A 15,622-nucleotide genomic window follows, 5' to 3' on the forward strand; every position below is an offset into this window, starting at 1 on the left:
TATCCTGCTTCTGTGAAAATCATCTTGAAGCATGAAGAGCTGCAAAAACGGCAGAGAATTGTATTTTTCTGATCACAGGAAGTAGTGCAAGGAGCAAAAGATTATTATTTTATGAGTCGATCTTGGGTGCGGGCGCGGCTGGGTTGACCCGCGCCCCAACCCGAACCCTGACCCGCGCTGGTTTGACCCGTATTACATTTGTTTATAATAATTGTTACTTTTAATAAGTATAAAATATACATTTGTTACCATAAATGCGTACTTATGTAAATATAAGTATTTAACTTCATTCAATATAAAGTAGTATTATATTTTTTAAACCCTAAATCTTGTAAATTAAATCCTAAACACTAAAACCTAAACCCTGAACAATAAATCTTGAACCCTAATAAGACTATTTACTTTTAATAAGCATAACATATATGCTTGATCGCACAAATGTATACTTATGTTAATATAAGTATTTACCTTCATTCAATATAAAACATTATACATATTAATAATTACTTTTTCTTACAATATAATTATTTGATCAAATAACTAAAAGTACAAATTCTCATGAATAAAAGTAACAATTATCATGAACAAATGTAATAATTTAGAAATATTACATTTCATTGTAACAATAATTACTTTTTATTACGACAATAATTATTTCACCAAATAGTTAAGAATTAAAAGTAATACTTGATATGGAGAAATGTAATCTTTCAAAAAATATTATATTTATTGTAAATATTGTTGTAATAAAAAGTAATAATTGTTATAATAAAAAGTAATTATTATTATGAAAAAGGTAATTTTTTGAAACATTACATTTCTTCACAATAGTGATGTTAACTACTTATATTAACCTAAATATACATTTGTGCGAACAAATTTATATCTTATGCTTGTTAAAAGTATCAGTTATTATAAACAAGTGTAATAATTTTGTGCTTGGGTCAAGATTCAGGGTCGGGGTGGTTCAACCCAACCGCATCCTATGCAGACGCCCGCACCCAAGATTTGGCTTTATTTTATTGGTTTTGGTTTTAATATGTCTTAACATATTCAATTCAAAGCAGTTCATTTATCATGATTCACGAGGAATAACAAAATAATTCACAGTTATTTTCGTGTAATAATATTCAACAATTATTACTACATTTAAATTTTTAGATTTTTGTAGAATTTAATAAAAAAATATGTTATAGAATAAAATATTTTGGTCAAATTATACTATATATAAAAATATAAAAATGTGTAAATAAATTCAATTCGATGGATAAATTGTCATTTATAAATATATTTCTAAAAAAAGTGTTAATACCTTAAAATAACCACTTTATTTATCAAAAAGTTAATAGTATCCATAAAAATAAAAATATATTACTTCTACTCAATTTTATAGAAAAGAGACAACTTTGCCCTTTTAATTAAATTTTTAACTAGTTTTTTATTAATTTTTGAAATATTAAAAATACCATATCTTTATCAGTTTCTTTTTCTGTTCGATCATTTTCTTCTTCTATCATTTTCTTCTTTCTATGTTCTGTTCAACTTTTTGCAATTTTTTTCTTCTTCTCGTCCAATGTAGAAATGTAACCATAAACAACAAAAAATGCAAAAATTTAAATCCAAGTTTTGGAGAAGAAATCAACATTTTGAATTTTAAAAAACTCCCCCCCCCCCCCCCCCAAATGAAACTTTGTATGTGAGAGAGAAAGTGGTGATAAGCTCTCATTTCATTCTTCAATAATGGCGGTTGGAATTTTTTCACGAGAGAAATCATTAAATTAACACAGAAGGGCAACAACCCTTGAAGAAATTCCCAATTTCTCACTATGAATCTCATTCTTTTTCTTCTTAGTCACTATCCCCAAACACAATGTGAAGAATAAGAAGTGCCGCTGATATAAAGAAAGAAAACAAAACCTAATTCTACCAAAGGTGAAGACGGTGTGATTGTGAAGCAGCGGAGAATGGGTTGTGCAATGGAGGATTTGGTGAAGGAAAGAAACAGAGGTGTGGAGGTTGTGCAGTAATTTGGCGATGACACTCGTTCGACGGCGGCATATAGCAAACGAAAGCGACGACAGATTTAAGGGGAGACCCCTGACTTATTATTAGGGTTTAATTTGTTTTTATATATTATCACTTTTATAAAAACTAATGTGAGATTTTTTTAATCTATTGAATTTTTTAATTTATCTTTTCCTAAATATTAAAAATTTATATATAAAAGGGCATTTTGGGTAATGGTGGTCATTATTGTTATATTTTTATTTTTATGGTTAGAATCAACATTTACTTAAGTAAAATGGTTAATTTAATAATTGCCTCTTTCTAAAAACTTAAAATTCAAAATTCAATCAACTAAAAATAACTACACTTACCGTTTCATATTCGGTTTCTTTCTCTCTTTTTACACAATACACATTTTAGCTATTTTTATTTAATATAATTTTAAAAGGGTTAAGGTGCAAATGCACCTCTAAGGTAGATGCCCCAAGAGCGTATACCCTTCCATACTCGACATTGGATCAAATAGTAGGGGTGTTCGTGGTTCAATTTGGTGACAAACTAAACCGTAAAATACGGTTTGATAATTTTTTGAAACCAAACTAAACTGTATTAGTATCAAAATCAAACCAAACCAAATTGTATTAATGCGGTTAGGTTTGCGGTTTGTTTATATTTTTTATTTTCCTGTTTAATAGTAATAAAAAAATCGATGGTCTAAGGTATTAAAAAATAATAAAAATAAAATATTATTGAAATAATAATAATAATAATAATAATAATAATAAAAAAGTCGAAACACATTAATAATTATTCTAAGACATAAATGAAATGACTCTATGTGACTTTTAAGAATAAAATAGCACCATTTGCAAAAATTCAAGAAGTTGTATAAACTTCAAATCTTCAACTTATGTGACAGAATCAACAATCCAACATGAATATTGTAAGAAAACAAAGATGACAATAATTAGCATATAATGAGTAATATATAATTATGTACATCATTCATTGCATCTTTCTTTTTTAACTTAGAGAAAAATAACTACATAAGTGTGTAACAAATTAATAATAATAATAATAATAATAATAACAATAATAATAATAATTATTATAATTACTTTAAATATATTACGGTTTACGGTCTGGTTTTGTCTATATTTTTAAAAAACAAACATAAACCGTAAACCATATTTTATTTTTATTATTTTTTAATACCTTAGACCATCGATTTTTTTATTACTATTGCCCACGAAAGTGAGGAGCTAATGCTAACTCCGTCAAAGTTCGCCTTGAAGTGGCACATCTCCTTGCCCAATTTGCATGATGTGTCATCCTTCTTCTGCAGTTGTATTTGAAGCACAAGGTGAGGAATGTTAGATCTGAAGGTTACCATAAACATGCTCAGGCCATCTAGGATGGTGGTTGAGATGCCGGTCGTCAGTTAGGTTATATTCTCTTTGCAAGGCTATGGTATTAGTGGCCTATCCAACCTCATTTTCACTTTGTCGGGATAAAGGATATGAGGGAATAATTTTTCTATCAAAATTAGAGGGTGCAACCTCTCTGTAAGCATTTGCATCTCCAATTTCTCCCTCAGGTAGTCGTAAGCAAACACCATAGGGTGTGGGCGGTTGCCTTGTTGTATTTGATTTTGGTAAGACAAGGTCATATTTGGCTGAGTTGATGAAGTTCAAGTGTTTGGTGGAGATGTGATATTTTGGATATTGCATGGAGCTTTTTGTTTCAAGGATGATTTGAAAATAAGTTAAGCTCCAACTTTTATAACTTGGACACTTGTTAATGCTTGTTGATCACGCTCTGTGAGTAGTGGTGGATAAACTGATGCCTTCTTCCACGCACTTGCTGCTTGTTTGCATGTTTAGCGTCTTCATTTAGATATATTAGGTTCATAGTTGAAAAGATTTGACTCTGCCAAGATTTAATGAGATTCTTATGTGAGTTCCAAAAAGGTATTTATTTTTGGTCAGATATATCAACTGCCAAATATCGGGATGCAAATCTTCTATTTAAAAGCACACAACGAATTAAATCAATACATTTAATGCAAAATAACGAAAATATACTAGATTTAATAGATGTAAATTCTAGTAATTAACTCAGATAGTTATACATAATGAGCATGCTTGCACATATATATATATATGTACTTGTAGATATCTGAATTTAAATGCAGACTCCCCCAAACTTAAGCCATTGTTCGTCCTCGAATAATGAGAAGAACACAATCAATAACACGAATGGGTAAGAAATCTAGTTCATCAATGCCCCCGAAAAATAAAGAATGATAGAATTCTCAAATCCTCAATAATTAAGCACAAAATTCACCAATAAACACAACCTATAGCAAAATCAACCTTGACATTCCAAACAATTGAATCTCACAAGGTATGTGTATCACTCAACTCTCAATTTGATGGAAAATATAGGACGTGTATGATCTCATCAAATTCAATGCAATATAGATCACTTACCATAAGCTTGCCAATCGTCTACAATCTCCATCGCTAATAGTGTGCCAGGACTAAGATCAGAATGGTATTTTTCTTCGGGTTATAATGTAGGAACATTGGTTAAGGTAGAGAAAATATAGGCTAAGTGACTCGAAATAATTTAAGAACACCAACCTTATAGCTTCACAAATCAAGTATGGAATAAATTCCATATTCCACCCAACTATGTCACCATAAACAAAACAACTCAATGGATTTAATCATCACAATACAAAAATAAACACTCTTTTATGCTCTACATTTATTTCCAACAAACAAAGTCGATTTTCTAACAAATTTCTCAATAAACACTCGACTTTATACTTTTTTTCTTTTTCTTTTTTTTCGTGAACAGTTTTTTTTTTCTTTTTTTTTCTTTTCTTTTCACAACTTTTCTAGAGCTTATAAGAGTAAATAGTAGCACAATATCATCCCTTCTTTTTTCATGACCCACTATGATATTCACCACACAAAGATCCCCATATACTACATCACCCCCTATCATCCGGCTAAAGAATAAAAGCTAAATAGGCTCAAAGTAGATAACAAAGGGTAATTTTTCGTTAAGGACAGTGTTTGGGAAAAAAAATGTGGCTAACAAAAGATGGCCTAAAATCATCTCCTAATCCTGGGCACAACAGCAACCTCGACACAGAAATCATGGCAAGTTCTAGAAGATCACCACATGCATGACAAAACTCACAACAAATAATAAACTGTGTATGATAAACAATTATGGCTCAAAATCTCACAGGTTTATTCAACGTCCAAAAGTCAAGGTCAAAATCACCTAGAATTATACAAATTAGTTCCAATTATGCTCAAATCATCAAAGAAAAATCAAATTCCATTTTTTTTTTCACAGAAATCATCATTGACATCTCACCAGAAATCTAATGGAGCATTAATCAACTCAAAATCCAAACAAACACACATCACCAACCAAGCAGGAAAAACAATAAAGCCAACAAAAGTAATAAAAGTGATACACATATCTACTCTCACCCCCCTCCCCCAAACTTATTACAGAACATAAGTTCAAAAATAAGTTTGGAGGGATGATGATATGTGTGTCACTACTCACAGAAAAACATGCTCCATGGTGGTAGTATGGACAAGGCGCGAGTTCCCGCATCTTCCAAGCTCAACACTTCACTAAACTCCCAAAGAAAACAAAGAAAACAAAGAAACTAAAAGAAAGAAAACAAAACAAAGAAAACGGTTGGGTTACCTCCCAACAAGTGCTTAATTTAACGTCTAGAGCTCGACGATACCTCATGACTCATCCTATCCCCACACGCTAGAAAACAAAGAGGGGCATCAAAAGAAGGCAAACCTCTAAATCCCAAAACACCTCTAAAAAGGTAAGCCAACCAATCACACAAACAACGATAAAGTAATCGGGATCATTATGCTTCAAAGATATCTCCAAGAACTTGACTATCTTTTCATCTGAATTTGGCTTGGCCAAGCAGCGGGGGATTGGAGCAGCAAGCTTGTACTTGACACGCCGCAAGTGTACGGGTGCAATTGTGTACAGTAGCAAGCAAGGTCGTATTCCACAGAGACTAAATTTACCAATTCCTATCCTAAATTATTCTACTCTATCTGGACAAACGAAATTAAGAGTTTTGTTTATTTAAAACTAAATAAATAAATAACAGGAAACAAAATAAATCAAGCTGCGAAACAGAGAAACAGATAAGAGAATATTTCCCAAGGCAAAGGTTTCAACAGATTCTCCTAACTAACATGTTCAATTCAATTAATAAGACGATTCCTAAGACAATCTCTAAGCTAGTTCATACCCACTTCCGTGGCATACAAACCGTTGATTACATGCAAGGTTACCATCCCTGGATCACACTTCTAACATATAACTCCTATAAGTTCCTAGGATTAATGCCCTCACAATTATCAATTCCCTTTAGAATTAAAATAAATGTGTTCTATGTTCTTAGTTCAGGTAATAATCATCATCTCCCGATCTCAAATTAAAACCTATGATTATGCTAAATTGGTGATCAAGCAATTAAGCAAACAATTATAACAAGAACATAAAAAGGAATAACAATCTCAATTAATTGAATCAAACAGTCAGAAATTCAAATCATGTCTACTCCCTAAACCCTGGGAAAAAGGGATTTTAGCCACACATAGACATATGACTAAAAATCAGTATCTCAATAGAACAAATAAACATTCAACAATAAAACCGTAGTAGAATCGAGAATCTCCAGTTCTGCTCTGGCTCCGTTCTCCGTCTCTCTCAGCTCTCAGGAAAAGTAAAATATGATGAAAGTCATAAAAGGTTGATAAAAGGTCATGAGAATAAGTTCTTGGGGAGTATTTATATGCCCTAGGTCAAGTAAGACTCAAAAATACCCAAAATCGCTAAAAAGTAGAATTTTTGGGCGGAAATACGGCGACTCGCGCGGCCACGTCGCGCGGCCGCATGACGAAACAGAACTCCTGACAGCTTTGCGCAGTGTTTTAGCTCGTTCTCCCTCGTCCGAACTCCGATTTACGATCCGTTTGCGCTCACAAACTCCTCTCAAGACGAACTACAACTTGTATTTCAGTCAATTCTTCCAAATTCTGCTTCATTATTTCTTAAAATTCGTTCAAACACAAGGAAGTGACAAGTTCTTGATCATAAACCAATATAAGCTCAAATAAACCATCAAACACACAAAATCTTCATAACTAAACATCAAATATGACACACCAAGACGTAAAAATACATGTTTATCAGTACTCGGGCCTGGGAGGAGCAGGAATAGAAACATGCTCTATAGCAGCAGAAAAATGAGGGATGCTAAAATCCTCCTTAGGAGTAGGGGGCTCATCAGCTGCTATTTTCTCAATCTCCTCACCTTTTTCCTCGGCATCCTGCATCTTTGAATAAGACTGATGTTGTGCACGCCTGTCCGATTCTTCGAGCAGTCTTTTCAGATCTTCCACTATACGCCTATACTCTGAGGGACACATCAGTCAAACATCAGGAGCCATGAAATAAAAATAAATAATAAATAAAAGCCTAAAATAATGCCTAAGTCCTATCAGGAATATTAAAGTAAATTCTACACAGTCCCCGGCAACGGCGCTAAAAAGTTGATTACTATTTATATAGCAACAAAAACTGCAACTAAACAGTGTAATCGTAGCACAGAAACAGCAAGTCGAGTATCGTATCCACATGGACTATTATAACGAATCACTCTAAGTAATCCCGAGTAACTCTAGTAGTATTCAGGCAAACTCCCATAAGAACTAAGAATAAAACTAAAATCTAAACAAAACAAAATAAAACAAGATAAAAACTCAAATAATAAAAAAAACTCTGACCTTAGGGATGTACTATCGTTACTCGAACACATGCATTCAATCTATTAATTCAATTACCAATTTAATCCATCCATGATGAAAGATCACTATATTATTCACAAGTTTTTCTAACGAACACCTATGAACGTAGATTAATTTACCCTTTTTCACATTCAAGACTCCAAGGAATAAATTAACTACAAATAGCACACAAAGAATAGCTTTCTATAGCTTCACCTGTCGCATTCAAGACTCAAGGCTAACACTATATCATGCATTCCTGAATCGGCCGAACAATTATCGCATTCAAGTCTTCAAATCGAACAATTAGACATGTAAATTATTGGCCAAATAATTCACAAGAAATTAAGCACCAGGAATCATGAATCACAAGTTGGAGGGCAAATTGATATCAATAAATCATACACACATAATTAATCAGCTATGTACAAACCCTATGTTCATATTAACGAACTAGCCAGACATACTAAAATAAATCAAAAGCATAAATAAAAAGAAAGCAATTAAAATAAATGAAATAGATAAAACCCGAAAGAAATTTTGGATGAACACCTTGAATCTGCAGAAATAAATTAATCTAATCTATGAAAACTGAATGTAAAACTGAAAAAAAGAAAAAGAAAAAGAAAGGAGGTGAAAAGATGTGAAAAGATGTCTCTAATAGGTCAGGGAAAGGACCTATATATAGGCACAGGAGATAAATACAGTGTAGAACTCGAAAATACTGAGAAAATATAAAAAACCCGAAAATTCCCGAAAATTCGGAAATTTCCGTCAACACTATTCACTGTTGTGTGCGACTTTCTTGTTTTGGCCATAACTTTCTCGTTCGAACTCCGATTTACAATCCGTTTGCGCTCACAAACTCCTCTTGAGACGAACTAAAACTTCTAATTCTGACAATATTTCCAAATTCCATCTCAAAAATTCTGTAAAATCCATCAAAGTTCGAGCAAGTAACATAGTTCACAAGATAAAGCAATAAAAGTACAAAATAATCATCCAACACTCAATTCCTTATAAAAATGACATTATATGAACACTAAAAATCATGAAAAAATGAGTGTTATCACTTACTTGTATGTTGATATCGTAATTAGCAGATACTCCCTCCTCCGTCCACGATAAGTGTGGTCTTTCCATTGTAGGAAATATACCTTATACTTTTACTAACATTCACACACAAGATTTACAAAAAACCCATCTCACAATCATTTATTAATAACCTAACAATTTAACTTTGGTGGGACCCTTTCTCCACTTTATACACATCTTCCAATATTTTCTTAAAATCCATGCCCTCCCATCCACACCACACTTATCGTGGACGGAGAGAGTACCACTTAATCGTCAACCGTTGAACGTATTAGCTCAAGATACATTTAGTTGATAGAGGTGGCTTATCAGCACGTGTTTTCCCTTGCTTCAGTATCCCTTGTAGTTTGGCTGACAATTGATCAACCTTGCTGATTGGGAAACTCTTCAGTTTTTCTGGCCCGAATTGAGTAGTTGTTCATCTCCATGACATGATGTTTATATAAACGGGTAGTCTTCTGAAGTGAATTTTCTCAACAATCATGTCATTCTTTTGACATGGTTATTTATAAACGTATGTCCTCTTTAGTTGTACTAACTTATGCTAAATTTTTAATGTGATCATGTCACGACCGGCCTTAATTAAGGATAATTAATCCGGGAAAACCATGACTGGGGAAGGAAAATTAAGAAGCGGGATTAGAAAGGGGTGCATAAAAGAATACTCAAAGAGTTTGAATATGCGTGAAATATTCCTTAAAAAGGAAAAAGGCATAGTTCACATAAAAAGGGTACTCAAAGAACTTGTATACGCGTTATATTCCTTAAAAGGAAAAAGGCATCGTTAGAGGCTTGAGTAAAACTTTATCAGAGTTTGCAACGGAAGGCGTAACTGAAATAATCAGTGTTTACAGCGGAAAGCATAACTGAGATACATGTATGAAGACATGTATCCTTTCTGAGCCTACTTTAGGTTCGACAAAAACTCCACTCAGCAACACTTCATCGCCCATCACAGCTCAACCTGCACAAACATAAACATCGAAGGGCTAAGTACAAGAGTACTTAGTGGGCAGTTGCCAAGCATATAACATAACATCATTAACAATTTCACAATATCGCATAAGAGGCATGAGTTTCTTTCATATCATTTGCTCATTAAACATTTCCAAATTCATAAATAGCATAAGGGCATTCTTCATCATCAATCTTCATTAACAAACATCGTGTCGTGGAGAAGGCCTTCCCCAACGAACACGTGCATCGCACCGTGAAGGGGAGCCTCCCTCAGCGGTCACGGCATCGTACTATTGAGGGAGGCCTCCCCCAATAGACGCTGTAACACTAGCATACTGGCATCGCGCCGCGAGAGAGGCCTCTCTCAGCGGACACGGGCATCGCGCCGTGAGGAAGGCCCTCCTCAACGGACACGGCATCGTACAGTTGAGGGAGGCCTCTCCCAACAGACGCAAGCATCAAACATAAGCATAAACTTATCAGCGTAAAGCATTCAAGCGTAAATAAGCGTAATCAAGCGTAAATTACATAGGCGTAAATAGTATAAACAGCATAGCATAAATCATTTAGCGTGCAGCATAATAAAGCTTAACTTATTTAAGCGTAATAAAGCATACCACACTTGAAGATCCAGTTTGCATTTTAAAGCATAACACTTGCATAACATTTTATTTACGCGTAAGAAATTGCCCACCTGATTGCAAAGTTTTGCTAAGTACTGTGACTTCTTGAATAGCTCTTACTCTCGCGCTTGACCTTAATCACGAGAATGTAAAATAAGACATTGCCTCGAGGAAAATTCTCAAATAATGAGAAAGCATAATTAACTATGCATGAATCTGGTATGCATGAACTAATCTTCTGAGCGATAATCGGGAATTCTACTATTAATCCTTGTTAATAGATTTAATTAATTCTCGTCTAGCGCGGTCGAATAAAACTGTGATTCTTCCTTCCTCATCGGAATATTCTAGTCGTGAAATAAACCTCGCATTTGTACTTGATTGAAAAAGGACTAACTCGGCTTTAAACGAGGTGTGACCTTGTAGAAATTATCGGGCTTTTCGATAGAAGCATCATTACTAGCGTAACCTCAAATAATTAATAGGCTCAAAAGAGAGTAGCCAATTAATTAAATAAACCAGTGGCTTAAATGAAATAAACAATAATGGCTTGCTTTAAAGTCGGAAGTCCAAAAACATTAATTAATAAACTGGGCGGCTCATTACTGATAAATAATTGGGCTCCATCAAAAATTGATACTGCTAGGCTTAGCTCAAAGGAGTAACTTCAGCTCAAGCTTTAAAAGAATTAAAGCCCAACTTAAAAAGTCTTCGACCCAAAACAATTAAAATAGGGGTCCAAATAATAATTAATGTGGACTGAAAAGAATTAATCTTAGCCCAAAAAGGCAATTTAATCGGCCAAAATGATGAATTAAACTGGCCCAACGAAATATAAATGGGACTAGAATAATAGCCCATCATAAAATATGCATCAGCCCAACTCCTTAATTAAATCGAGCCCAATAGAATTAATGAGAAGGGCCAATTAAATAAAAGACTGGCCCATTTCGAATTTATAAGTGAAGCCCAAACTTTTTCTTAAATAATTCGACCCAATTCGAAATTATTATCTGGAAGCCCAAAACCATTAAAACAATTCACAGCCCAAAATTTTTAAAAGGGGAAAAGCCCAAATTCTTTTCTTCCACAATCACTCTCGGTCTCTCTCTCTAATCTCAACTCACGCCGCTCGTCCTCCTCCTTCTCTCTCTCGCTGAAAATCCAATCGAGCTCTCTCTCTCGATTCACTGCTCCGACGAGGTTGCCGGCGTCGCCGCCGCCTAAGCCCGGCAAGGTCGTGCCTCCTCCCTTTTTCCTATCAGTCGGATCTCTCTCTCCCTTTCCTCCCCAAAATCTGCTCGTCCCTCTCTCCTCTCGAAATTCACCGCCGTCGGAGCTCGCCGGAGCGAGCGGCGACAACCACTGCCCCTTGGTTCTCCCTTCTCTCGCGCTGAAACAGGCCCGACATCCCACCGCGAAGAGCGGCGCCCGAGCCCTAGCTCCCTCTCTCTCTCTCGGACTCACGGTCGCTGGGGCTACCTCAGGCGAGGCAGCCGCCGGACTTGGCCCCCTCTGCTCCAGCCGACAGCAGCAGTCAGCCGGACCGCCGCCATCGCCGCCATCTCTCCCTCCGACGACCAGCGACACAATCAGATCTCACTCTCTCTCAGCCCCCAAAGTCCAGATCAGAAATCCGCCCCTCCCCTCTTCTCCTTCGGCCACAGCGACCAACCATCAGGTGCCGCCATCATCGTCTGAATCCGGCGAGCGATCGTCGTCAGCGTCGGGTCTCCGGACTTGAGGTAGCATGCTGCCTTAGCCCTTGAGTTCCAGCGAGCGGACGCTTCGGTCGATGCACTCTGCCCATCGGAACAGAACTCGTTCCGCTTATTGTTGCCGCGCTCTACCCCAAACCCCAGATTGAACGGCAACACGCGGCAAGGATAAAACTCGACAGGTTACTAGCATTGTCTAAGTTCATTCTATCTTATGAAATCTTGGGTTTTCATACTTTGCTTATGCTTATGCTGGAGTTTACACTAAGTGTTGTTTTGCTTTGTGTCGTAAGAAAATTCTTACTGTAAAAGTCATGGTTTATGCTGTATTACAGAACGTGTGACTCTGCTAAGTCTATATGTGCATATATTATTCATCTATGAACTCCGCATTCTATAAAACTGAAGCATGCTTGATGGTGAATCATGTAGCATGAGGAGTAATTGAGATAGTGAATATGTACCTTGTGAATGTTTGGTTTTTGGCTGCTTGTTGAGGTACTAGATGAACTGGAATAATTCTGAAATAAATCATACTTGTTTCTTTCAATAAATGCAGGTTGCAAATGGAAGAAAGGTGGGAACATTAAGGCAAGCTTACCGTGAGAACTTGGCAGGAACAAGATAGGCACTGATCTTCAATAATTCTTGGTGAAATGAAGTGAGAGTGAGAGTTGTTTGTTGGCTGAAGTTAACAACTAGTAGAGAAAGAAGTTTCTGCTGCAACTTGAGTATGGCGGGGGAGTTGGTGGTTGTGGAGTTGGCGGGGAGCAAAGGGTAGTGGAGTTGGTGGAGTTACTTTCATGGTTTGAAAGATGGTGCAGGCAGCATAGGGTATGGTGGAATGACCACCTACTTGCTTTTGTACTATGCAGATTTTCTTTTGATTTTGTGTCAATACTTTAGTGAGTGGTATTAAGTGGCCACGTAGAGTCCACAACCTTTGTGGTATACTAGACGATTTTCCCCAAGCTGGGAACTAGACTGTAATCTGTGAACTGTAAATAAATACTGGCTTCGATTTTAAATCGCATTTCTGTATCTGCTTGATATCTTTTTCCTTGCCTGCTAACTTAATAAACTGTAATATAACTTAAATTAAATCCGTAGATTTAATCTGCGTTGCAGTCGGAATAATTCATCGACTTCAATGCACTAATAAATATAACTGCTTCTGTTTCTCGATTAATAAATAACATGACTTTGCTAAGTCAGTTACAACTTGGAAATAATAATTATTGAATGGCTCAATAATCCTCGTCGCGTTTTTCTCATACGTTATAAAAGTATAAAGCTAAAATAATAACTCCGTTTCTGATAAAAAAAAATCAGGACCATAAACTGGATTCATTTATAAAAAAATTGCATTTACTAGTTTTAATCATAATTAAAAGAGCGGGCTACTACAGATCATCAGCTTAGTAGATTCAGCTTGAGTCGATTTTGGAGTTGATGGCATTCCCCTTGCTTTGAGGCATGAATTTATGAGAATCTATTGGGGGCTCTCATCTCATCAGTTCGATCTTTGTGGATATGACTTTTCATATTCAACTTATTTACTTGTTAAACTCCATACATGACTTCCTTGAGCATCAGTCTCTTGTTTGGATCACAACTTCTCTTCCATTTTGTCGTATGAATTGTAGTTCTATAATGAAGATCGGTTGATGTTGTTGAAGATACCAATAGTTGATGTTGTTTGTTGATGCTACTTGCTTATTGTCGATGATGCGATGTCAGATGGATCACCCAGAGTGCCAGCTATCATTTCGAGCTGAATACTTGGATCAGAGTTTTCCATTGATTTTTGATACCAATTGTTGGTCCCACAGCTCTGGGGAATTTCTCCATTGGCTGGCAATCCTTTATCATTTCAAAGTTACTTTAGCATCATTTTCTGACTCTTCCGCTCTTTCAATTGGATTTTTATTTGCTCCTTGAAGTGAGATTGAGATTATTATCTAGTTGATGCAGAAGCCAAAATGGATATCGTCAAGGATATGTAGTTGAGCATTGTAACTTGCATTATCTGATCATTTCATCTTTTAGAGGATTCCTCGTCTTGAAGTATGTTGACTATCTTGCTGGATGTGGCCACGGGAGCTTTAGTCAAGTGATACTTCCTGGATTAATATCCTTCATACAACTTAAGAGACAACATTTGATGACCTTTTATGTGCTCTGATCGTCTAGAGTTCTAAATACATAGATTTCTCTCAATTATCTTTATAAGCACCTTATTGTACTCCATTGAAGTTACCTGCAAATATAATACACTTTGGTACCCATTTAATATAGGGTCCTGAGAAGTTAGCTGTTCCCTTTGGAATCCTAGTTGTTTGATTGGTTTTCATGACGAATCAACGTGAACTTGTTTTCCGTATAAATCAATATGAGCAATCTTGGATCTCTTGGTCTTAGACAGGGAAACTAACATGTTAGCAGCAGGTTAGGCTTTATGCTTTTGTGAGTGCAGTGCATGCTCGTGTGAATGTAACATAATAAGGCTAACATTGTTTATGAAAAAAAAGAACTATATCTAACAATGTTTTTGGCTTCAGATTCTTTCTGCAAGGATGAGGCATGTGCGGATTGATTCTCAACTGAGTTACTTGAGGTCGTCTGTTGAAATTAGCTTGTTTATGAATTTTAAAATTAGACCTCAAGAGTGTCTCAACAACCATTGTACCTTTAGCATGTTGGATCGAAGACCTTGGATTGTTAGTTGCTTTCACGAGCATGGTCTTGATGTCGTTTCCAACATTTACATTCTTGAATGAGAAAAAGCTTCTTAGAGCTTCTTCTCTAACAAGTGCAGCTTTGAGTTGAGCTTTGGCCGTTTCAGCTTCATGATAAATGACGCAGTATTTGTCTACAAGCTTTTTCTTGGCCTTTTCCGTGTCACCGTTGATCTTTTAGTATAGCTCAATCTTGTTTTTCAAAGCTTAGAGTTCTCTTTAGTGAGCTCTTTGATGGTTTCAGCATGACTAGCTTCAGTTAGTTGGAACTTTTCCTTTAGATTGCCAATCTCATGTTGAGGTTGTTTGTGCAGATTAAGCAAGTTCTCATGATCAATCATGATTTGCTCCATCTTATTCCATTTGAGGATAATTTCATCTGATTTTATTTTCCATTTAGAGATAACAACAGTTGTAGATGCGCATTTAACGTGATGTTTATAAGTTACCTTGAACACATCTAGCTTGTGTCAAGACCAGTGGAGCAACTCGCTTGGTTACTGCTTAATTCATTCTTGATTGTGTGTGTTGTGTTGGCAATGAAGTGTTTGGCTTTATCATCTAAGTTTGATGATTTCTTGGTTGGCTTGCTAATTCTGGAGAGTTGATGAGAGTTACGATTGTTT

The sequence above is a fragment of the Salvia miltiorrhiza genome, chromosome 7, assembly GCF_028751815.1.
Source record: "Salvia miltiorrhiza cultivar Shanhuang (shh) chromosome 7, IMPLAD_Smil_shh, whole genome shotgun sequence".
NCBI lineage: Eukaryota > Viridiplantae > Streptophyta > Magnoliopsida > Lamiales > Lamiaceae > Salvia > Salvia miltiorrhiza.